The sequence below is a fragment of the Argentina silus genome (assembly GCF_951799395.1).
Source record: "Argentina silus genome assembly, chromosome: 3".
Taxonomy (NCBI): domain Eukaryota; kingdom Metazoa; phylum Chordata; class Actinopteri; order Argentiniformes; family Argentinidae; genus Argentina; species Argentina silus.
Window position 1 is genome coordinate 32,367,538 of NC_139657.1, and position 26,589 is coordinate 32,394,126.

The following is a 26,589-nucleotide window of genomic DNA, read 5'->3' on the forward strand; positions in this document are numbered from 1 at the left end:
TGACCTCTAGAAATAGAACATGAGCAGCATTCTATGGAATGGTTGATCCAGCGCTACGCAGGAACACACTTCTGTTGATGTTTACATTGAGGAGAACCCGCTGGTTTTCTGAGAGCTAGCATAACTAAGCCATGAGCATTAGCAACGAAAGGTACTGAGAAATGCCTCGGTGTTTTTCAGGTTTGGCTGCGGGAGTGCATGGATAGCGGACTGCCATTTCTACGACAGGTTGTTGTTCCTGTTTTCTTTTTGAGAGTACAGCGACTTCGAAGCAGGTATGTCACGTTTAATTGTCACAGTGGTAGCATTGTTAGCTTTAGCTTGAACTAGCTCGCTTGCTCGTCACCAACATGCATGTTCGACTTGTGCTGTGTTGTTTTAGCAACACGTATCGAGTGGTTGTCTAACTATCGTTCAGATATGGTCTTCTGAGCGCTAGCATTACTACGCCATTTGCATTAGCAACGAAAGGTACTGAGAAATGCCTCGGTGGTAGGTATGTCACGTTTAATTACATTTTACAGTAGACACATAGTAAACAAATGCATCTGTGTAATGGCATGACTGTTAGTCCGTCAGTAGCAACGGTGGTAGCATTGTGAGCTTTAGCTTTAACTAAGACTGTGAGGTGGAGGAGGCCAGACTAGACCAGCTATTCCACTTAGACACAGTCCGTCTGGCGTAAGGACAGACACACTGATCTCTGATGAGGAGGATTTCTCATTGTACAATGTACGCTCCCTCCTCTGTCTCTCCTCAGCTCCAGCAAAGCCCTCCTCCTGCAGCTCCTGTACCTGGTCCCTGTGAGAGGGGGGCGGTGAGGCGTGCTGTGTCCTTCTGCAGTGCCCTGGGTGGAGAGCTGGACCTCAGTGAGACCACAAACCAAAGTTATACATAGTTAGTATATAGCTGGTATGTGATTCCAATTCTCAGAATGAGCCATGAATCAGGAAATTTGGTGTTTCACATATAAGCATTAGCAATGTTTTTTTGAATTGTTTTTTATGACTGCCATGGGAGTGGCTGTGGACAAAATCTGCGATGGCCCTATATCCAATTACATTTCTGAAGTCCCTCTCTATCAGAAGAGGTTTTATGCTCTCACCTTTAAACCCAGATGAACATGTATTTTAATCTGAACTGTCCTAGACTATTAAATATAACTTGAAATGGTGACTGACTACTGCTTGAGTTTGTTTTGTGTGAATCTGTAATGACACCAACTCTCATTACAGACCATTATTGACCAATAAGACACTTTACTGAATTTCTATTTCTATTTCTTAGAGTGAAATAAGGCAGATTTCTTGACAGATTTCATGTTGACAGACATCAATAGCAGACTCCAAAGTCACTAGGTCTCAACTACCCAGCTGAAGCATATTGAACAACACTTATTGGATTTGTGTTCTAATGGCCTACTCTATGTTACCTAGTGATAGGTTTGGGAATTGTTATCTGGGTTTCGTTCTTCCTGGTACATCATCTAAGGACTACCTTCTGACTATGTACAACACTCACACACACATGCTAGATATTCTGCCTGATGGGAGGGCAGGACAGTGATGTCAGGTTTGTGTGGTCATTTGATTGTTGTTGTTGTAATGGCTTAATTACACCTTATTTGGCTCTGTTCTAACCTACCACTCTAGTCTTACACACACGTTGCTGGGGAAATGGCACAAGAAACACGCAATCCTAGCAACGACAATTGTCAGTAGCACTAATTATTCTGTAATAATGATGCATGACATGTATTTTCAACACTTTTCAAAAATACGTCACTAATGTACACAAAAATACGTCACTGTAATGTATTGGCATTATTACAACTTTGTGTTTCCAATGTATTAATAAGGGCTTTCCCTATTGGCTGTGTAAGAGTCCTTAGCTGTTGTGCACATGCGCTGTACTCTGTCTTAAAATTGATCAGTAAACGAGCATCCACGTAATGTTCGGTCTCCGTTATTGAAACCGTGAATATATATAACTCTAAATATATTACAATTTGGCGACGAGGATGGGATATCTAATGAAAGATGATCCCAGTGACGAGAGACAACTTTGCAGCAAGTAGAACGCAATAAACGAACTTTGTAGCTCGAAAGAAAGAGGCTAGCAAACGGAAGCTAAGTAGCTAAAGGCGACTACAAGCTAGCAAGATAGCTAGTTTCCAAATCGGTGCGTTAGCTGAATACAAAGAAGGACAGGAAGATTTCGAATCTTACTTGGAAAGACTGGAACAGTGGATGATCGCAAACGAGGTGGACACTGACAAAAAGGTCAGCGTGTTTCTGTCGGTAATCGGAGCGGATGCCTACAGACTTAGCAAAGAATTTAGTCAGTCCTGAAAAACCTAGCACACAAACCTACGAGGAGCTAAGCGAGTCGCTCAGTGAGCATTACAAGTCGAAACCGCTTGTCATCGCGGAACGTTTCCGTTTTCCAAAAAAAAAATCAACAAGACGGTGAGTCTATGTCTGATTACATAGTAGCTTTGAAGCAACTTTCAACTCATTGTGAGTTTGGTGCACATCTTAATGATGCACTCCGTGACCGTTTTGTTAGTGGGTTAAAAGCTGAGGCTGTGCAGAGGAAACTTTTATCGCAACCAAGACTAACATTCAAGACTAAGATTATTAAGTAATAAACAAAGTCAAAAGGCAAAAGGCCTGATTAGACAACTTGATGACGAAATGTAGTTCTTGAATGTTATTGGTGTATGTAGACAGGAATCAGAAACACGTTGAATAGAAGGCGTTAACCTGTGTGAAATCTATAAAGACAGGTGACTGAGGAGAACGGGGTCGGCTACATGTTCTGCGGGAATAAAGTCTTTGAATGAATCAACAGCTCTGGTTAACGGTATTTTATTTTTAAGTATTATAACTTAAATTCTACGACACTAGCATTAGCAAGGAAGGCCTGAAAAATGCCTTCGTGTTTTTCAGGATTGGCTGTGCGTGGACTGGGGCAGCCGTTTCTTCGACAGGTTGTTGTTATTGTTTTCTTTTTTGCAGGGCTCCCGTTGGGAGGACAGCGAGAGCGACTTCGAAGCGGGTATGTGACGTTTAATTACATTTTACAGTAGTAGACACAGTCAACAAATGTATCTGGGTAATGGCATGACTATTTGTCAGTTAGTAGCAATGGTAGCATTGTTAGCTTTAGCTTGAACTAGCTAGCTTGCTAGTCACCTACATGCATTTTGGACTTGTGCTGTGTTGTTTCACAACAAATATTGAGTGGTTCAGAGAGAGTCTAACTATTGTTATTGCTCATACTTATTCTTCTTTTTCTTATCATTATTATTCCAATTCTTCCGATTTTTTGGTATGCTACTCCTCCTACAGCGTTCAAGCTATTTAGACTAATCAAACTTTAAAACGTGCGGAGAGGTATTTTAAAGTCATGATATTTATTCCGATTCCGAACCCTAGCACATATTCCTGACCAATCAGCGGGTAATGCCGCCATTAGCCTTCCTTCTCCACATACCCACTAGTAATCTGCCACTGGCTCATTCTGGCTAAGATATATATCGATTAGAGGTATGCCTCCTGGTGCCCCAGGAGCCCCTAATCTCAGTACCAGTGGTCCAGAACAGTTTCAGTTCATCTTGTTTTATCCTGCGCCTCTCATTGGATACTTCTTCTTCTGTCTCAAACATGTTAGGGGGAAGTACTACCTTACGGGTCGCATTGGTATATTGCTTGGTTATAAGGTACTTTTGGCCTAGGTTGTTCCATATTCCAAGGTACAATACGCCACGTGACGTGACAGTCCCCTTTAAATTTCCCCAGGTTTGCGGTGCCATATGTTGTGTTAAGTGGTTTGTCGAAGCATTCAAACTTTTGCTTCCAATCAATTGAATCCGGGGATCTCCCTCTTTTTCTCATCTATTCTCACATCTATTTTTCTGCATTGGTCTCTAAAAGTTTGATCATAAAACGGTTGGTATCTGGTGTTGCTTAAGATACCCAAACATTCGGCTGGACAATATGGTCGTTTTGATTCTTCTATGGGACAGGACTTTTTATATAACTGTGCACATGCCTGGTATGTGTGTGAGTTAGGTACAACTCGTAGTTTTTTTAAGTGGTGATGGACAACACATGAGGCAATCTCCTTCTGTTACTGACTGGGCTGTAAACTCTCCCCATTTATACCAATAATTTTGCTTTGCCTGTTCCCATAATGTATTTACCTTATATTCTCTGTCCCTATCTCTTTTGGTTTCAACCTGTGTTTGCTTCACTTCCTGACTCAATTCTCTAGGCAGGGCCTGTTCTATTTGGGACAGCATATAGATTAGTATTATTACTTTATATATCACTAGTCACTTCCCCAGGATCCCCCAGGCTCTACTGTCCTTCCCGTTCGGCTGGGGGCTGGATTTCCGGCCCCTGTTCAGCCTCTGTACCTGTTCCTTCATTTCCTCTGTGCTCCTGTACGATCTTACCCGTTCCTTCGTCTTCTTCTCTGGTTTGCTTTTTCTTCTTGCCTCGGGACCCTGGTGCAGTGGTTCAAGTGGTACCAGGTTAGACTCCCTCGGACTTGTATTGCAGTGGGGGTGGCTCGCACTACCTCGTACGGTCCCTCTCTCCTTGGCTCGTTCCACTTCCTCCGGAAGACTTTGATGTACACCTGGTCTCCTGGAGTTATCGGATTGGGCAGGGGTGGCTCCGGCTGCTAGTCTTTTTCCTGTGAATATATAACTTTATGTATCTCAGTTAGTTGTTTCATGTACTGCTTTAGTTCCATCTGGAGTTGTTCCAGTGGTGGTCCTTAGTAAGGTATATATTATAAGGCACATATCTTATTCAGCTTTGTTTTTAGGGTACCATTTATTCTTTCTACCATTCCTTGTGATTGTGGATGGTAGACACAACTCAATCTTTGCTTTATCCTTAACTGCTGTATGACTTGTTTCACAGTTTTCTGAATAAATGCTGCACCATTATCTGAGCTAATCTCATTAGGTATTCCAAATCTGGGTATTACTTCTCCTGTTTTTAACCACTTTTAACCAAATTTAACCACTGTTCCTGCCCCTAATTCTGCCGATGGCGTTGCTTCTACCCATCTGCTAAATCTATCTATGACAACAAGCATGTATCTTTTCCATTGACCTTTTTTATCCTGTCTACATAGTCCATTACCAAATGTTTAAATGGTCCGTCTGGAACCGGTATGTGTCCTAAGGGTGTTTTGATTCCTTTCTCACATTGTTTTGTGCGCATACTGTGCATTCTGCCAATGCATTTTCTACCATTGCCTGTAAATAGGGTGACCAATACCCTTGGAGTTTTATCTTTCTCAAAACTTCCCTCCTTGCCCAATGGTCAAAACCATACGCATCAGCGATCAAAATCCCCAGTAGCACCGTAGGTGCCACTATAGTACCCTCATGCAATCTCCACAATCCTGTAGAGTCTCCTTTTGCCCCCCTTTGGAGCCACATGGATTGCTCATACGGCCCTGCAATCTGTTGCATGCGTATTATATCCTCTAGCTGCGTTATTGGTTCTATTAAAACCATTGGGGCCAACACGGCCACCTCACACTTCGAGGCTCGCTTTGCCGCTTCATCAGCAGCATTATTGCCCTGAATAATGTAATCATTGCCTTTCTGGTGCGCCTGACATTTGATGATCGCTAACCGTTTTGGTTTCATCATAATCGACATCAGTTCCTTAATTTGCTCACAATGCTGTATGGGTGACCCATCACTTTTCAAAAAGCCTCTCTGTTTCCATACTGCCCCAAACAGATGACAGACTCCATGCGCATACGCTGAGTCATTAAAAATGTTCACTGATTTGCCTTCCCCCATTTTACAGGCTTCTGTCAGTGCCCTTAGTTCTGCCAACTGGGCAGAACACGGTTGTGGACAGCTGAATGTCTGCCCTATTTGTTTGACTATGCCGTACCCTGCATGATTTCCTAAATGATCTCTATAACATGAACCATCTACAAAATATGTCTCTTCTGCATATAGTAAGTGTGTTGATTCTAAATCTGGTCTTAACCTGGTGAATGTTAGCGAGTGTGCTATACAATCATGTTCTTCCCCTTCATCTGCCAGTGGTATTAACTCAGCTGGATTTACTGTGCTACATCTCTTGATAGTGATGTCTGGGTATGTTAATAACGACAAATATGACAGGTTCCTAGCTTGTGTTAGAACAAACCTTCCCTGTTCTAACAGTTCCACTGTCTTGTGATGTGTGTGTATATTGTTATTGGGTAGCCCGTTGTGATTGACGAGGCCTTCTCATAGGCATAGTGCATAGCTGCATTTCTTTTTTCAACATTTCAAATGCCATTGTAGCTTCTGTTGTCCATATTAAAGGGGCTCTTAACAGCGGGTCAGCAGAACTTTTCATCAGCACCCTCAGAGCTGCTGTTTTTATCTCATAGTCCTCTATCCAATCTCCGCTGAATCCTGTCATTCCCAAGAATGTCATCATTTGGCCCACATTTACTGGTTTTGGTGTTTTACTTATGCCTTCTAATTGTCCTGGTGATATTGCTTTTGACCCATGCGCTATAGTTCTTCCCAGATAGTCAACCTGAGGTAAGCAATACTGCAATTTAGTTTTTGACACTTTGTGTCCCCCCTTTGCCAATTTTTGGAGAACTCTTATGGAGTCCTCATGACATTGTTCCAATCAAATCTTCCACGTATTGGATTACTGTGCTGTTTATCTCCAGGTCTTCTAGATCTGCTTTTAGCACCTGGTTGAACACATGAGGCGAATGTTTGAACCCTTGAGGTATTCTAGTGTATGTGTATTGTTGTCCTCTGTAGGTGAATGCAAACAAGTACCAACTTTCTTCTGCTAACGGTACACTGAAAAAAGCTGAGCATAAATCTATCACTGTATAGTATTTGGCTGTCGGAGGAACATTTGTTAACAGTGTATGAGGATTTGGTACTTCTGCTGGCCAATCCTGCACCACCTCATTTACTGCTCTTAAGTCATGCACCAATCTCCATTTTGACTTATCTGCTTTTAGAATTGGAAGAAGGGGGGTATTGCACGGGCTGTTTATTCTTTCTAAAACTCCCGCTGCTATCAAACCCTCTATTGTTTTGCTTATTCCTTCCTCAGCTTCAGGTTAGGGTTAGGATATTGGGCTTTTCTTGGTAATACACTGCCCTGTTTTGTTCTTATAATTATAGGGCTTGCTGATTTTACTAAGCCCACGTCAGTGTCATGTTTTGACCAGAGACTTTCTGGAATCTGTTTTTCCATGTCATTGCTCAATTGATTATCTGATTTTTCTTTCATCTGAACTTGTTGTTTAACCAATATGGCTACTTCCTGTGGTATACCATTCATAGGCGTGGCACATATTATTTTTATGAATTCCTTGTCTGCAGAATGTTTTACCAATGGGTTACTTGTTTTTTTCCAATCACTTTTGAATGCGGTTCTCATCATTGGTCCCAAGTCTCTTGCTCTATACCCTTTATTTACCATTAATGACACATGAGGAGCAGCATTAGGTACAGTCATGAGAAAAGGTTAGGACACCCCCCAAAATATTAAGTTATTCTTTTAAAAATATGGACATATCAATATTTTATCTTCTTTCTAACAATATCTATAGATAAAGGGGATGTAATTGAACAAAAAACAATGAAAATGTAACTTTGTAATCATTTATTTAACGAAAAATTAACAATAATGCCAATTCCTACTGAGGAAAAAGTTAGGACACCCCATGCCCTAATAGCTAGTATTGCCCCCCTTGGCTGAAATAACCTCAATTAGACGTTTCTTATAACTGTCTACAAGTCTCTGACATCGATTGGGAGAAAGTTTTTCCCACTCCTCCTTGCAGAATTCTTTCAGCTGTGGGATGTTAGAGGGGTGTCTTGCATGCACAGCCAGTTTCAAATCAATCCACAGCATCTCAATAGGATTAAGATCCGGGCTTTGACTTGGCCATTCCAGAACTCTCAATTTCTTTTTCTTGAGCCATTCCTTGGTAGATTTACTGGAATGTTTTGGGTCATTGTCATGTTGCATGGTCCACATCCGCTTCAGCTTCAACTTTCGAACAGATGGTCTCACATTTTCCTCAAGCACCCTCTGATACAATACAGAATTCATAGTGGATTCTATGATGGTGAGCTGACCAGGCCCTGCTGCAGAAAAGCAGCCCCAAACCATGACATTTCCACCCCCATGCTTCACAGTTGGTATGAGGTTCTTGTTCTCAAATGCTGTCTTGGTTTTGCGCCAAACATGTCTACTCTTACTATGCCCAAATAGTTCAACTTTGGATTCATCTGTCCAAAGCACATTGTTCCAGAAGTTCTGGTCTTTCTCTAGGTGTTCTCTGGCAAACTTTAGTCTTGCCCTGATGTTTTTTTTTGACAGCAGGGGTTTCCTCCTTGCACACCTCCCATGTAATGCAAACTTGTTCAGTCTCTTTCTTATGGTGGATGCATGTACTTTGACATCAATTGTGGCAAGAGATACCTGTAGGTCCCGTGATGACATTCTGGGATTGTTGGAGACTTCTTTAAGCATCTTTCGGTCAGCTCTTGGGCTGAACTTGCTTGGGCGGCCTGACCTGGCCATGTTGGTGGTGGTTTTAAATGTTCTCCACTTGTAAATTATTTTCCGGACAGTGGAATGGCTAATTTCGAATTGTTTGGAGATCTTTTTATATCCCTTCCCAGACTCATATGCATCTACAATTTTTCTTCTGAAGGCCTCAGAGAGCTCTTTTGATCTCGCCATGGTGATGCAACTCACTTCAACAATCAAGAGCAAACCAAACTAAATGTCTGAGGTTTAAATAGGACAGGCTCCTCCAAAATCCTCTGTAACGATGTTCTAATCATTTGCACCTGATGTGGTGCTCTTGATTATAATTTTAGGCATTTTAAGTGGAACTAAATGTGGGGGTGTCCTAACTTTTTCCTCACAAGAAGATTGCATTTCTATTAATTACATTTTACCAATCATTTTTTAAATAATTTGTTTCAGTTGTATTTGTTTAGTTTTATTACCTCAATTTTTCAATATTGTTCAAATGAATATCAAATGTCCATATGTTTGAATATGTTGAAAAAGACAAAGGTTTTCATAGGGTGTCCTAACTTTTTCTCATGACTGTATATTATACCATTTTTGTACAAATTCTGATTCATCTATTTTCATAGCTGCTCCCTGTTTTCCCACTATGATGTATTGTGACATTAATGGGACAACCACATTTTTTGTTTGTTCTTGGTAGGAGTCGCAATTTGAGTCAAACTGCATTGTGCAGTGGTAGTCAAATCGTGGTTTTCGTGCATCTGGCAATTGGGCTTCAATACATTTTCTCCATTTTAACCAAGTTTGCTCTATTTCATGGTTTATTTCCTCTAACCAGTAAACATTTGCGCTTGCATTTATTGGTATTTCTTGTGTCTTTATTGCCGTATTATCTACATATACACCTTCTGGGGAACACCATATTTTCATCCCCAGCATGCATAATGCATCCCTCCCCAAGAGATTCACCGGTGTCTGGTCAGAGATCAGTATGGGCAGGGTTGTGGGCTCTGTCTCCTATCTTCAGACTTACTGGAGTTGCCATTGGAATTAACTGCGCTTGTCCCGAGAATCCTACTGTTTTTAACAATTTTAAAATCTAAAGGTCTATTTCTCTCTCTCTTTTCTCCTGTCTCTTTTTTGAATTAACTCAAGGTTTGTGGGTTTTTTTACCAGTGTTCCCATTTCCTTACACACTGCAACATCAAATGTCCCTTCCTTAGGCCACTTAGTATAATTCTTACTGGTTAGTTTTTCCCATTTTTCTGACATCTCTCTTATTTGGTTATTCAAAAGAGGGTTTTTATTCTCTAATATTTCTACTGGAGTTACTATGGTAATCCCTTTCTCCATTTTCCCTTTTGTCTTTCCTTTTGCAGTAATTGTTTTTAGGGTTATTGTAAAATGTCTTCATTTTCACTCTTTTCTGCAATTTGTGATATGAGTGTATATGGAACCCTAGAATGTGAAATGAATCAGTCTGAGCCTAAACATGAAACTCTTCAATTAAGAATCACTTTTACTCAGCATATACTAATACAATAAAATGTTTTTGGAAAATGTTGGTACACACGTACCATAGACTACTACGATTTCACAACGACTACAATTCATGTATGTTCCTGTGGTGAGGTTCTCCTACAAGCCCCCTATGTGTTTTTCGCCTCACCTGCACACTTTTTAAACCTTGTCTTTTTAAAACTGCTTTCTCTTTCACCTCCCTTTTTTGCACCTCCGCCCCCTTTACCTAACACCCCCCAACCCACCCCCTCCAGCTCAAAACACTTGCTCACTTTCTGGTGTAGTGCACTTATCGGCCCACATTAACAATGAGATGATGAGTTGATGGATGACTGGTTGACGTTTGGTTGTTGTTTTTGACCCCTAGAGCAGCGTTTCCAAACCGCTATGCCGCGGCACACTCGTGTGCCGTGAGAGATCATTGGGTGTGCCGTGAGAAATTATCCAATTTCACTTTTTTTTAAATTAACATTTATTAATTATTATCTGCAAATAAAATGCCATTGTCGAGTGTCTGTGCTGTAATATAGTGACTGGCAGAGTAATGTAATATTCGTCCGGGTGGCAGCAGGTAGCTAATTGCCTCGTTCCTTCTTAGAGACAAGAGAATTAGTGACGCATGCGACAGGTCGTGGTGACAGTGATGGAGAAGTTTTTAAAAAGGAAAAAATGCAAACTCCGAACTGGGCCCTGGACAAGATTCTGACCCAGGTGAAGGCCCTAGTATGAGTGGTGGTGAAAAGAAAGCAAAGACGGTGAGCTCGAGGCAATACAGCGAAAGCTATCTTCCAACAGCGCCATGGTGCCAAGCAAGCTTAAACGCCATCTCCAAACGAAACACCCGTCGCTTCAAAACAAGCCGATGGCGTGAAAACACAGAGAAACAGGCAACTTTTATGAGAAAAACCACAAAGGTAAATGAGAAAGCCCTCAAAGCTAGTTACCTAGTTGCTGAACTCGTAGCTAAATCAAAAAAGTCCCACTCTGTGGCAGAGACATTAATACTACCTGCCTGCAAAGCCATTGTCAACGAGATGCTCGGCCCTGACGCGGTTAAAGACATAGCTAAAGTCCAGCTCTCAGATAACACAATTGCCAGGCGTATTGATGACATGTCTACAGACATCGAAAGTCATGTTTTGGGAAAGATACGCATCAGTAGGAAATTTGCGTTGCAACTTGATGAGTCTACGGATATTAGTGGACATTCTCAGCTCTTGGCCAATGTGCGTTTTGTGGATGGAGATGCCATTAGAGAAAACTTCCTGTTTTGCAAGGCACTGCCAGAAAAAACAACAGGAGAGGAAATGTATATAATATTGTAATTAAATATACTGTATCAGGCTACAGAGTGTCATTTTGTAACATTTTTGGTTGGTGGTGTGCCGCAAGACTACCCTTCCTCCAGGAGAGGTCACACCAGGGCATCGCCGTCAACCACCAGGAATCTGACGCAGAGGAGGCCCTGAGGACCTGTGAGTTCACTGCCCTGGCCTACCCCAGTAGACTAACAAAGCACGGTGCTATACTGTACCATAACCATGTCTTACAGTCAAACTCTTCATGTACGGTCTACTACTCTACATCTATGCTTTTGTTCTGTCAAGAACCTGTGAATTATTTTTTCTATTTCTTTTTTTTTTTTTTTTCTTCCATTCTGGGTCCGCTATGGGAGGTGTCTATTTAATTGGTGGAAAGCCGCGGCACCTGTTTTTGGAGAGAATCCGAGTTAGACGGGGAAGTGGAACAGCTTTTTGACCACAAACAATCACCACAAGCTACTGCAAACTAACAAAAGTTATTGTCACAAATTGAAAGAAACAATTCGGGATCAATATATTTTGTTTATGGCATTGAAGAGCCACAGAGAATATTTTTGTTGAACGTTAATGCATAATAAATGCTATTTTGGTTTGAATTCTAACTTTTGATCTCCGCTTTTTTCTCTATCTTGGATTGTGTGTTATTAACCCCGCTCCAGCTTCGACAGTGGCTATTTGAAAGGAGTGTTTTTGTTATTTCGTTGTGTTGTTAAAAGAAGCCACAATAGAAATTGTAACACTCCAATCTAGAAATCAAGTTATGTGCAATTCTCAGGAAGGAGAAGGACTGGGGAGGAGGGGGAGCCCAACAGGCCTGCCGAGACAGAGAAGAGCCATTCCAACAGCAGCACGCTGTCCAACTGGCGGGACAACATCATCTTCGTCAACAAGGTCTTCCACCAGATACAGATGTGCAGAAGTACCATGGGCTCGGTGTTGTTATTGTTTAATATTGTCTAAAAGTATGAAGAGTAATGTTTTTACACGATAAGGACCCGGACCAGATTAAACAAACGAAACGAACCTACAAACCTAGTATTTTCACTGTAGCAAGATATGATAGAAATACATATACATACTGTAATAATGTTTGTTCGTACGGAGGCAGACGCAGTATGGTAGTGAGGGAATGTAGCTCCCGTTTATTAGCACAGTGGTCAATTTGGCTTTTCAGCCCGTTTCAAAGTTCAGCGACTTTCCAGTCGTCTCTCTCTCTCGGAACCTGCTCCTTCGTTCCCAGCCCACCTCCTGAAAAAGCAGAGGCACACACATCTTAAGCATCTAGTCAACGAGGCTTCATTTGCAACAGGTGTGCAACGGAGCCTCGCCGACATAACCCTGGCCACGGTCCTGTAGCTCCCTCTACAGGCCGAACGCTGCATGTCCCCCCACACATACATAGTGTAATGCTTATTTGATTTCCTCCACTTGCTTTTGAATGGAGTGTTGATCTGAATGACCCTATGAGATGAGATGAGTTGCATTGGACTGCCCTCTAGTGGACGGACAGTATCACTCCATCGAAGACACATTCTTAGAAATTTGACTCGAACACACTCATTCTCAGGATGAAAATAGAGATTGTGTGTGTGCAGTCAGGAGAAGGAGAGGGACAATCTCCTGGAATTATATTATATAATTATAATTCTATAATAATGATAATTATGATGTATTATCTTAATATATTATAATACATAACACATATTCTCGTAAATCTCCTGATGTCTTTATCTTCCCCCTGCAGTCCTTCCTGTTGCCGTCCTGCGAGGCGTCAACCTCGGGCCTCTGTAGCAGCCATCTCTATCCCTTTAACAACCATGTGCACCCTTCAGCTACACAGTCACATCTCCATACACGCTGATGATGTCATCTCACCTTTCCTCCTTTCATCAACAGGTGACGCCAGTGTGAAGGAAAAATCGAAAACTCCCTGGTAACACAAAGCCAGACTACAACATAAGGTGACAGATTGGAATTTTGAAGGCCACAAACCGACACTGATATTGGGGGATTGTAACCTGAACAAAATTCCTCCTTTCACCAACCCCAACATATAAATTGACAGTTACCCTGGGGCCTGCTTCTACCATTTCACCAATGTTTTGGAAAAGGGTGGACTGTGTGTGCCGCTGCCAAAAAATGGACACTAGAGGGAAGTCAAGAAGAATTTGTTGGAGCGCTATTGAACCATCAGGGTGTGAATGCTTTAGGAGAAGAAGTGCTACGTGGGCGAAAGTGCAAAGTAAGGTGTTGATTTTAAAATCATAGCAGGCCTGCCTATATAAATAGATAATAACAATTACAAGATAAAAAGAAAATGCTGGGGCCATGTAATAAATTAGTAATAAGAATAATGATAAGACAATTATAGATGACAGGACGTATAACCCCCATAATAATGTGGCCATGTGTAAGTGCTTCAGTTTTCTTCAGTGGCCTTCCCAGTCACTGGATCTGAATCCAATAGAACACCTTTGGGAAGTGGTAGAACGGGAGATTCACAGCTTGAAAGTGCACCTGAAAAATCTATAGGTATTGCGTGATGCAATCATGTCATCATGGACCAGAATCTCAAAGGAATGTTTCAAACATCTTGTGGAATCAATGCCACGAAGAATTGAGGCTGTTTTAAGAGCAAAGGGAGGCCCTACCCAGTATTAATATAGTGTTCCTAATGAAGAGCCCAGTGAGTGTATATGTGGTTGTTAATGGCGGCAGCTAATGGGGATCGATCCTAAAGATAGTGAGAAAGAAAGGAAGACAGGAGTGCTGGATCAGAGACCTTGAGTGGATGAGTGCTGAGACCTGTCCTGCTCAACACCTTCAGACAGGCCATGAGTGAATGACAACTACTACATAGTAGTAAATGATGCATCTGCATGTAGAAGATTATTTTCAAATACATCAAAGTAATTCTTCACATTGAGAGAGAGTCTGTCGAGGGAGAACCCTTCAACTTTAACAATAGATATTAATATGATTTATTTAAACTGTTGGGCCCCTTCATTGATCGCAGATCTGAAATGATGATATGCTGCCCTCTTGTAGACAGACAAGATTACTTGAAGTACACATATTTTAGTGTATGTGAAACCAACCTATTCACTTCCTAAAAGGCTGCAGTCACAGTGCAGATCAGCATTACCACACACAGACAGACTTCTATGAGAAACTCCTACCCTAACCCTCACCCTATGACTGAAAGGAGAGATGGAATTGAGATGGTTAACAGGTGTGCTTCTCCTAGGACTATTGACTACCCCAAATGTGTAGGACGTGGCATAAAATGATCTTTACCTGTGTATTGTTGCATCATACAACATCTGTAGCTATATGTCGCTATTTCTTTGTTAGGTCATCTCTGTGATGTATGGCATGTGGATGTGAAACCATATCATTGATTATTGTTTCTCTTTCTCAGTTTCACTCTTTCTAAATCAATAAACCTGAAGTCAGACTGACATTCTGTCTCCAGACTCTTGGGAGGTGTTTAGAGGTGTTCAGCTATGTATGAGGACAGAGCAGGTGTCTATAAGTATTAACAGATGTTTGTTTCTTTGTCGCCACAGCCTACCTGAGTATTGCTGCTGACCATGTCCATCCCTTTATGACCACAGTGTACCCATCTTCTGATGGCTACTTCCAGCAGGATGTGGTGGAACGGGGGATTCACATCATGGAGATGCAGCCTACAAATCTGCAGCAACTGCGTGATGCCATCATGTCAATATGGACCAAAGTCTCTGAGGAATGTTTTCCAGCACCTTGGTGAATCTATGCCACAAAGAATGAAGGCAGTTCTGAAGGCAAAAGGGGGTCCAACCCGGTACTAGCAAGGTGTACCTAATAAAGTGGCCGGTGAGTGTATGTGTGTGCTCTACAAACATTCTAAACCATAACTCGTCTTACTGAATGAATACTTTATTCAGGTTTGGCCATTCAAAATAAATCTGGCTTCAGCCCCGCAGCCACGCTGGTGACTTGGTTTTTTACCTTTTGAATTCTCCTGACTGTTAATACACAGTTCATTTCAGCAAATTACCATTGCCCAGCTGTGGATAGACATCTGAGGAAGGAACATAAAGGGAGAGGTCCTGCTCAATGTAAATCAATCAACCAACCTATCAATTAATCTACAATCTAAACTGTTGAATCTATCAAAACAGTTTTCCGTTAGCCCACTTTTGCATTGTGTTCGCTGTCTACTCTGCCAAGTGTGGCTGTTGGGTATTGAACTCGGGTCTGTTTACCCTTGGAAAAGATGGGAAAACTGTAGATAGATACAGAGGTAAGAAAGTGAACCAGATGAACAAAAAAGAAACACTAGAATTGTAACTCAAAATGATAAAAAAAATCTCAAGTAAGTTTGATGGCACTTCTCTCCTGTTCACTAATTACCTTTTCACTGTGACTAAAGCTTTGTTCCCTTGTTTTCTCCACTCCCGTTATTACTTTCACCTGATCCTCCCCTTCACAGTATATTAAACAAAATGTCTCATTTCTATTTTTGGCATCTGTCCATTATTCTTCATCAGTCTGGGGAATCTCTTACTTTTCATCATACAATATTTTGGTTGTTTTCTGGGTCTTTTAAAGCCATAGTCCACCCATTCAATCATTATTGTATGTTTTTCTTATTTTGGTTCAAGACTATGCATCTGTAACCTTTGATAAGCCTTCATCACTTTGTTACAGTACTTGGTTTTGTAATGGCAAAAAATATTTGTACTATTTTGTTTTAGTTTTATATTAAATGTATTGACCTTTCTGTGACCCAATGTACTTTGTTATTTTTAATTATGTGACTGAGGAAGAACCAAAACCGACTGCTCCTTCTCTTGTATCAAAGATGTTATGTGACCTTGGAACACTCCTAACTGCAGGCTGAGGTTTGAGATAGTGGCTCACAACGCCTACGCTTCTTTCCCAGCTTCTTGGTCAGCAAACAGGTGCAAGATATGTTTACCCCTAGACCTATGACGTATGAGCATTGGAGTTAAGGATGGTCTTCTCCTCAGCCACAGCATCAGTATCTGAATCCACACTGTTGGTGAAGGAATGCTGATCCAGCTGACCAACGTTGTATAATACTTTCTATATGCATTAAAACTCTCAACTGAGACCAAACATCGTTTGTTGTTGTTCACTGAAAGATTTCCATAACAATCTGAGGTTACTTTTGATTGACGTTGGCATGAAATATAATGTGGGAAACATTGATTTCCGTTGATGGCAGTGAATGACAATGTCAGCCAGCGATGGCTGTAGCAAAGTAAAGAAGACTTATTATAGGTTGCAGTCACTCCTGGCCCACACCACGACTAGACTATTTCCATTATTAGACCAAGATGAACGAAAGTTCATCCAAATGTTGTCATTCTCTTTAATAGCTGCCTTATACTCCACAGACAGTTTTTCCTCTCCATGTTTTTGTTTTCTTTCGCTAGTATCTTCTTCATCTGCCCATGTTTCATCAGTGTGGAGATCCGCTTTCTTCTCCTCATTCCCCTTTTGATATTTTTTCAGGTCACCTGTTTGGACACTTTCACTGTCATGACTATGATGCTGGCTGGAAATCGAGTGCAGATGCTTCAAGAAAATGGAAAAACAGACAAAGTGGTACTGTTAAACAAAAAAACAACAACTATTTTATCAGAAAAAAGTCTGATCATATTTATACTTTTTTTTTCAAAGATATCTTATCTTCATCTGACCTCTTTGCAACAATGTTACTGTGCTAACTGCTAAACTCTGACCTTCTAGAATATCACAGAGCTGGCTTGGATTAGAAGAAGTTTATTTTTCCAGAAGGTACTTTGTTTATGGTGTCAGGTGCATAAAGGCATTTTTTTTTTTTATTCCTCTGGGAACCTTGTCATTTTTCGCCTCAAACAGCGGAGCTCCACCCAACCCACACCCTTGTGCCGCCAGTCAGCGAAAACATTTTTTTTAGATTAGATTCAACTTTATTGTCATTGTGCAGAGTACAAGTACAGAGACAACGAAATGCAGTTAGCGTCTAACCAGAAGTGCAAAATAGCAGAAATTGCAATGAACAGTATATACAGGTAGTGCAATATATGAGCAGTAAGTAGTGCAGTATAACATAAGTAGTGCAGTGTAAGCAGTATATGAGTAAGCAGTAGCATTATAAGCAGAATAAATAAGTTACAGTATGAACAGTGTAGCAGCATATGAGCTGTATAGGTAATGCAGTATATATGTATTAACAGTAACATAAGGTAGATAGCAGAATAAATATAAATATGGAATGCCATATGAACAGTATAAACAGGTATGCACAGTATGTACAGATATGTGCAGTGTACTAACAGTAGTATTAAGAAAATATGAACAGTATGGACATATGTACAGAAGAGCAGTGGTATTGAGTAAGAGCAGGGGAGGGGAGTAATAGTGCAATTGTCCGGGGGGGGGGGTGCAGGGGTTGCAGGGGTTGGTAGGTTGTCACGTAGGTGCAGTGTTCGAGTTCAGTAGGTACACTACTTTACGTTCCACAAACAGTCTACGTTCCAAGGTAAAGTCCGATCGTTTCCATTGAAATGGTTTTGGGTTCTTTGTTTTGTTAGGAATACTAGGATATTTCATTTTTATTTCGTTTTTATTCGTCTAGGAACGTTGTCTTTTTTCGCATCAAACAGTGGACCTCTACCGCGTATTCTCTTTGATCGTGTTAGAGCGGGCGCTGTTTTGAATAATTCCAAAGCCCGCGCTCATGCGTCCGCTACGTTCCAAGGTAAAGTCCGATCGTTTCCATTGAAATGGTTTTGGGTTCCTTGTTTTGTGAGGAACTCATTTTTATTCATTTTTCCTCTGGGAACCCTGTCTTTTTTCGCCTCAAACAGTGGACCTCTCCCGCGTATTTTCTTTGATCGTGTTAACACATCTCCAAATGTTACGTACAGTGGGGGAAATAATTATTTGATCCCCTGCTGATTTTGTTAGTTTGCCCGATTACAAAGAAATGAGCGGTCTATAATTTTTATGGTACTTTTATTTTAACAAATAGACACAGAATATCAACAAAAAAAAGTCCAGAAAAACATATTATATAAAGTTATAAATTAATTTGCATTTGATCGAAGGAAATAAGTATTTGATCCCCAAGCAAAACATGACTTAGTACTTGGTGGAGAAACCCTTGTTGGCAAGCACAGAAGTCAGACGTTTCTTGTAGTTGGTCACCAGTTTTGCACACATCTCAGGAGGGATTTTGGTCCACTCCTCTTTACAGATCCTCTCCAAATCCTGAAGGTTTCAAGGCTTTTGCTTGGCAACTCGAAGCTTCAGCTCCCTCCGCAAATTTTCTATAGGATTAAGGTCTGGAGACTAGCTAGGCCACTCCATGACCTTAGTGTGCTTCTTCTTGAGCCATTCCTTTGTTGTCTTGGCCGTATGTTTTGGGTCATTGTCATGCTGGAAGACCCATCCACGACCCATCCTCAGTGCTCTGGCTGAGGGAAGGAGGTTCTTGTCCAAGATCTTACGGTACATGGCCCCGTCCATTGGCCCCTCAATGCAGTGAAGTCGTCCTGTACCCTTAGCAGAGAAACAACCCCAAAGCATAATGTTTCCACTTCTGTGTTTGACAGTGGGGATGGTGTTCTTGGGATTGTAGCATTCAGCATTTCTCTCCCTCCAAACACGAAGAGTCGAATTTATGCCAAAGAGTTCAATTTTGGTCTCATCTGACCACATCACCTTCTCCCAAGCCTTCTCTGAATCATTTAAGTGTTCATTGGCAAACTTCAGATGGGTCCACTGCTTCACATGTGCCTTCTTGAGCAGGGGGACCTTGCGGGCACTGCAGGATTTCAATCCGTTACGGTGTAGTGTGTTACCAATGGTTTTCTTGGTGACTGTGGTCCCAGCTGCCTTGAGATCATTACCAAGCTCCTCCCGCGTAGTTCTGGGCTGATCCTCACCCTTCTCATGATCATCCTTACCCCACGAGGCGAGATCTTGCATGGAGCTCCAGGCCGAGGGCGATTGATGGTTATTTTGTATTTCTTCCATTTTCTAATAATTGCACCAACAGTTGTCTCCTTCTCACCAAGCTTTTTGCTGATGGTCTTGTAGCCCATTCCAGCCTTGTGCAGGTCTACAACTCTTACCCTGATGTCCTTTGAATGTTCTTTGGTCTTGCCCATGGTGGTGGAGAGGTTGGAATGGAAGAGATTGATTCTATTGACAGGTGTCTTTTATACCCATAACAAGTACTTTCTTAAAGTGACAGGAGTAATCTGTGTGCCTCATGGGCATATAACCGGTCTGTATGAGCCAGAATTCTTGCTGGTTTGTAGGGGATCAAATTCAAATCAATTTATAACTTTATATAATGTGTTTTTTCTGGACTTCTTTGTTGATATTCTGTCTCTATTTGTTAAAATAAAAGTACCATAATCATACCATAAAGTACCATCAAATAATTATTTCCCCCACTGTATAGGCCTAATATCTAGACCGTTGATGGGCACACTTGTTACTTGTCGCTTTCAGAACCCTGGACTGGGCTCGGGCTGTATATTCATATAGTTCCGTTAATTTGCCTAGCCTACTTTCCGTGATTTAATGTGACTTTTGTAGTGTGTTATAGCCTCTGCACTGATGATATTTATTTCACATTTAAAGAAATACAATTGATAAAACCTGATTAAACTTTCCTACAAGTTAACAATGTGCCGAATGCTTGTATTTTGATAAAACATGCAAGTTATTGAAGACACGTGTCTGTCTCATTTTTTTTACTTTGTTGCAGTATAGGCCACCTCAATGTAGCGTTCTGTGTCGCGCTGAAGCGTATGAAGTGTATTCAGTTATGGGGTTTACTGTACATACTTTTTCTCTGCACTGTTCCTGCTGCAGAGGATGCGTAAACGATTTTCCCATGTTGTTTTTTGGTTGTGGTCTGTGTTTATACATTTAGGCTATTAGTTGTATCCTACTTTTCAGTTTTACAAGTCAAATCTTATGACAGATGAGATGGCACTTCAAACGATAAAATGCAGGTACATTTTGATTACTGCTGCACTACGATACCCATAGATAGACCCAATACATTGGTAACTGCACTACTTATACAGCTCATATACTGCTTATACTGTTCATACTGCATTCTATATTTATTCTGCTTATAATGTTACTGTTAATACATATATTGCTTATACTGCACTACTTATACTGCTCATATACTGCTTATACTGCTCATATACTGCTTATACTGCACTACTTATACTGCTCATATATTGCTTATACTGCTCTACCTGTATATATTGTTCACATTGCACTCCTTTTGCACTTCTGGTTAGACGCTAACTACATTTCGTTGTCTCTGTACTTGTACTCTGCACAATGACAATAAAGTTGAATCTAATCTAACACCTATTCATTGTCATGTTTTGATGGCATATTGTTCATTCTCATGTTATGATTTAGTTTGTGATTATACACACGTTTTTAGCGTGATGATAGAGACCCACTACCAGACGAGTACAAAACATACACAAGTCACATGCAAATCCCTGCACTGCAGACGACAGACAACAACTGTCTCTGTACAACTAGTCCTGGACCTCCACTAATAGACAGATACAAAGAGAGCAGCATACAGTAGCAGCAGAGCCCAGAGGCGAGGCGAGGCAAGGCAAGTTTATTTATATAGCACATTTCATACACAGAGGCAATTCAAAGTGCTTTACGTAAAATAGATAAAAAGGAAAGAGCATGAAAAAAAAATTAGAATAAAAACGCATAAAAGACATAAAAAAAGAATAGAAGTCACAGTGCATTTTAGGGTCACAGTGCAATTATTAGCGCCAATTTAGTTTCAATTTAAGGCAAAAGCGAAGCCCTTTTTTTTTTTAAGCCCATTTTTGAAAGTAGCCAGTGTTGGGGCTTATCCTAGATCTATGTGTAACATAATAACTGAGAGACCTGCAGCAGGGCAGGTCCTCATCACTGGCTGTCTGCTTTGAGCTGGTTGTCGTTGGACTCCTGGCAGCGGGACAGCAGCTTGAGTTTGATGGGCCGTATGGGCATCAGAGTGTTCTGTAGGTCCATCTCAATGGGGATCTGGTGAGAGTTGACACACAGTTAAAGTATTGTAGCGAACGGCGGGGCAGAGCAGCTTGCCTTAAGCGGGTATCGAACTCGCAACCTTCCGCTTACAAACCGGCCGCGCTAGCCACAACACCAAGAGAGTTAACTCCCTTGGCGGAGCTGCTAACGGGCCTTACACAGGGTCGTTACAGTATGAAGGAACGAGTAAAACAGATGTCAGCGTTACACTATGAATGTTACCTAATACAGTGTGACTGTTACGTTCGGGTAGCATTGCACTATAAATTCAAATAAACTCAAACTCCTGGACAACGTCTCTTGGGTCGACATACATTAAAATGGCCCTATGAAGTCTCGAGGGAGTTTTGCAGAAATACAAATAGCTTTTTTTAAAATCTCACACTTCCATCATTTAGTTACTAAATTTTAGTAGGTAGCCTATACTGAGGATGATTGGCGCCTAGTACTGAAAAATGCAATCTGGGAAATTAAATGGGGAGTACATACTCATGCAGTACGCAAGTACAGAATTGTAGTATGGGGGTTCAAACCCGGGTCTCCCATGTGGAAGACACAAACGCTACTATTAAGCCAAGAGGACATCCTCAAGGTCTGAGGGCGACACTTCAGTTTACATGTCTCAGGCAGGGCTACCTCATCACGCGAGTGTGATTCCAAAATCACCTCTGCTACATATAGAAACGCAACAAAGTCATAGGTACAAAATTATATTTACAATCATTGTATCATTATTTTGTCTCACCTCTGTCTCTTTGCAGACGGTGAAGTTGAACCTCTGTAGAATCTCCACCATCGCCAGTTTCATCAATACCAGAGCGAATCGCATCCCGATACAGTTCCGTGGGCCCAACCCGAACGGCATGTAGGTGTATGGGTCGATGCTCTCCTTGTTCTCCTTACTGAACCTACACACGGAGAGTTCAGAGGAGGAGGGGTTAAAGAACATATCAATTAAATCACAGTAATATGATGGTTATACATGGTTGAAGAAACCTGTTTGTGTTTGGTCGTCGCATTTAGGTTTGTTTTATGGTTGTTTGTGGAACACTGCTCTTATCGTTGCTGTTGTGATTGATATTGTGGTTGTGGTTAAGATGTGGCCCATTACCTCTCTGGTTTGAACTCCTCTGGGTCTTCCCACACATCGGGGTCACGGTGCAAGGTCCAGATGGGTAACATGACAACCATACCCTTGGGGATGGTGATGCCGCTGATCTCAACAGATTTCTTGGCGACTCTTTCAAGTCGATGGGGTACAACCTGAGAGACTCGTTGATCACGCTGTCTAGATAGTCCATCTGCATCAGAGCCTCGTACTGGATAGGAGCCTGAACAGGGATATTACACTCACATGAGCACTAGTGATTGGTCGTTCACGTAGCCGTAGCCCAGAACTAACTCTTTTTCGTCGCAAATCTGAAGAGCTGTTAGTTTTTTGTGTTCTTTTTTTGGGAAATGAACACAGTACTGTACTTATTCTAATCTGCATAGCCTAATTTCATGACACCCGCATACAGAACGCCATTACTTTCAATGTACGTGTGTAATAGAGACTTGCTTTTTTGTTGTACATGAATAAACAAAAAAATCGCTAAATAATGTTATCTTGATAGTTAGAAGAAAATACATTTAGATTCCACTGAACAATGTAAATGATAGATGTACACAAGGATCAATCAGAAGTCAAAATGCCACTAAACTGGGCTGCTTTTAGTGGATTGACTGCTTGGAATACTGAATGTGCTATAGTCTATTATTTCCTATCACAGTCGACAGACTACAAGAAAACTGTCAGGTGGTTCAAATGTGAATAACTTGGTATCCATTCCATTAACTGTGGCCGGGCAGCACCGAACAGCCCAGAGAACATTACCATGGTGCTTTTGAATATTAGGTCCCTATCTGGCAAAACCTTTATTGATCTTATCTCAGAGCGAAAGCTGCACTGTAATGTTTTTATCTGAAACCTGGCTAAACATGAATGCATGTCAGTCTATTAGAAGTAGGGAAAAAATATATTTTCGCTCCATTACTTATTTAGCCATGTCGCTGAGCAGATGAGAATTTCATGATGAATATGAATATGAATAGTACACCATCAACAGCTTCCTCCTGTGATAATGATTTAGTAACCAGCTTCAACACCAAACTAAGGGCAACTATCGACTCTGTAGCACCACTCAAACTGAAAAAGGCTGTGGCCAAATTTAAAAGAATTTGCAGAAAGTCTGAGCTGACAAAAACTGCAGGTCCACCTTGATATTCTTCGAGAGCATCTTTCTGCTTTTAATAAGGCAATAAAAAAAACGCCAAGCCGGATCATTTCTCAAAATTGATAATGAATCATAACAACTCAAACAGTGCTCTTTTCAACGATTGACAGCCTTATAAATCCCGCCCACAAGACACCTGGTGATCTGCTCTCCACCTACAAATGTGAGGAATTTGCAACATACTTCTGAGATAAGAGAAAGAATATTAGGTGAGGAGGATCACTCAGGCAAGACCTGAAGATGTGTTTGATGACTTGTTACCACATGGAAGCACTATGAACTCTTTTGCAGTGGTCATACAGAAATGCTCAGCAAAGTGGGGGTCTGTTCATCTGCACCTAAAACTACCATGGTGAAACCCCTCCTGAAGAAAAGTAACTTAGACTCTTCAGTCCTTAGCGATTTTAGGCCAATCTCCAACGTTCCCTTTTTAAGCAAAAAAATTATAATTCTTGAAAAAAAGGTGTTCAAACTGTTAAATAATCTCCTTCTTCCCAACTGTACCTTTGACATGTTCCAATCTGGCTTTTGTGCCGATCATAGCACTGAGATAGCACTATGTTGTTAAGTTATTAACTAGGTTCTTAATGACCTTAGAATTAATTAATTAATGCTGATGCCAAAATGCTCTTTGTCCTTGTCCTGGTCAAACTGTCTGCACACTTAAAGACACTACTTACAGTAACACTAAGCACCAGGCAAAAAAACAAGGTGTTACCATTGACTCAGATCTTAATTTTGAAACCCATATCAAGAATGTGACTAAAACATATTTGTATCACTTAAAGAAGAGTAAGTAAGTTTGCCGGAAATCTGCCATCGTGGAGAAATTCTGTCTGAAGTTGTCCAAACAACAACATCCTCCCTAATAATAATATATCCCCCCGAAATGAACTTGCAGTGTTGGACATTAGCTGTTGTTTTTCTGCATGCGCACACGATTGGGAGAGGCAGCCACCAGAGAAAGGTCAGTCTACTCCCCTAGAACACCCCTGGCACTCACAACATGTTTATATGCAAACCGAATGTCAGGTAGGACACTGCATTTTAAAAAGCGTGTTTTCCGAACCAAAACAGCGTTCGTAAATGAAATATTTATTCATAAGGGATTTATTATAAGGGATCTTGTTCCCTGATCGCTACCGATTAAAGATAGTCATTACAACCGTTAGGAAGCTTTTAGAAAGCTTGAATATTACATGGACCTTTACAGAACACAGCTGTAAAGATGCAACCTTTCCTCTCCCAGGCTGACACTGAGAGACGAATGCATGCTTGTATTACTAGCAGCCTTGATTACTGTAACACTCTCTTGTCTGGTCGACCAAAGAAAGCTCTTGGCAAATGATACAAAATGCAGCAGCACGAGTCAGATGGAGAGCACATATCACACAAGTCTCTGCACTGATTACCTGTTAGTTTTATAATTTATTTTAAGATGATTGTATTAGTTTAGAAATCACTCTATGGTCATGCACACCACTGCATGTCAGACATGCTTTTAAGGTATATACCCTGTAGATCCCTCAGGTCCTCAGGTACTGGCCTTTTAAGTATTCTGAAGATTCCAACAACACCTATCTACTTCCTGTTTCAAATGAATAATACTGGGCAGAAGTCTGCACAGGGATGCTACAGACACATTAGCACACTGCAAAATACTGTCACCTATCTAACCATCTGTAGGAGTCTGCAGTGCACAGGGGTTACACACTCATCAGTACCCTCTAAAACACTGTCACTATCATATTTCCTGTTCCACATGAATAGTACTATATAGGAGTCTGCAGAGGGGTTACCTTGTTGGGAAACACAGTGTCTATCTCCTCCTGCAGCTTGGTCATGATGTGAGGGTTGGTTGCCAGATTGTAGGCCAGGAAGGACAGAGAGCTACTGGTGGTCTCATAGCCAGCAAAGATGAACATCATTGCCTGGGACAAGATCTCGTGGTCACTCAATCCTATGATGATGGAGAGAGGGGGAGAATGAGAGGGAGGAGAGGGAGAGTGGGAGAAATGGGGTGGTAGGTGTGAGAAAGGGACGAAGTAGAGTATTTCCACGGTGTGTTTGTAGGTATAGGTGTTTGAGGCAGGTACTGTATGTGTGTGTTAGATGCTAGTATACAGTGTGTGTGTGTGTGTGTTTAAGGCAGGCACCTTTACTCTGCTCCTCTCCCTTTGAGTTGCTGTCTTTCTGCGAGTCTATCATCAGCTGCAGGAAATCTACCCGACTCTGGAAGCAGGCTTACGTCAGATCAAAATCACATGAGAACTACCAGATGCTACCAAATCTCTACAATTGTATTACACAATACTGGCTGAAGATCGTATATTTGATCAGTTATATTTACATACCTTCCTGGTGCTAGCCACGCGATTGGACTTGATCTTCTGAAAGACAGCGTAGAAGAAATCTGTGACCGAGGCAGGGAATAGGGATACCTCCATGTTTGCCATAACAGGACCCATGAAGGGGAAGAATGCTGGATGGACAGGAAATGCCACGGTTACAAACAGGAACAGGAAATACCATGATACGTGACTCCAATCCTATTCAATGCACAGCCCTGTCCAGAAACAACTCCTAGGCTCTATCCCTAGACACTTCTGTATCCAATCCACTCAGATCTCCAAGTGTCCAGCATTTAGGAACTAGAGGTTGGTTCTGTACACGGCCCATGTGGTTGTCAAATGAGTAGAGCGCAAACCATTGGCAGTGTGGTTTATGTCAGTCTAATCAATGAAATCAATAGCTTCATTTATTAAGCACAAAATGACTGAAAGCTATATGGGGGCAGTTGTACCGACTGTG

The 26,589-nt window shown here is 41.3% G+C and overlaps 1 pseudogene across 1 annotated transcript; it reads right to left on the reverse strand.

Moving 5' to 3' along the window:
- Positions 1 to 21,379: 21,379 nt before the first annotated feature.
- Positions 21,380 to 26,225, reverse strand: LOC310802309 (cytochrome P450 3A27-like; annotated as a pseudogene). The gene is made up of 6 exons: positions 26,133 to 26,225; positions 25,935 to 26,010; positions 25,578 to 25,738; positions 22,614 to 22,833; positions 22,248 to 22,410; positions 21,380 to 21,496 (listed from the first exon to the last, which is right to left on the reverse strand). The product of its transcript is annotated as a cytochrome P450 3A27-like (transcript).
- Between the last annotated feature and the right edge of the window lie 364 nt (positions 26,226 to 26,589).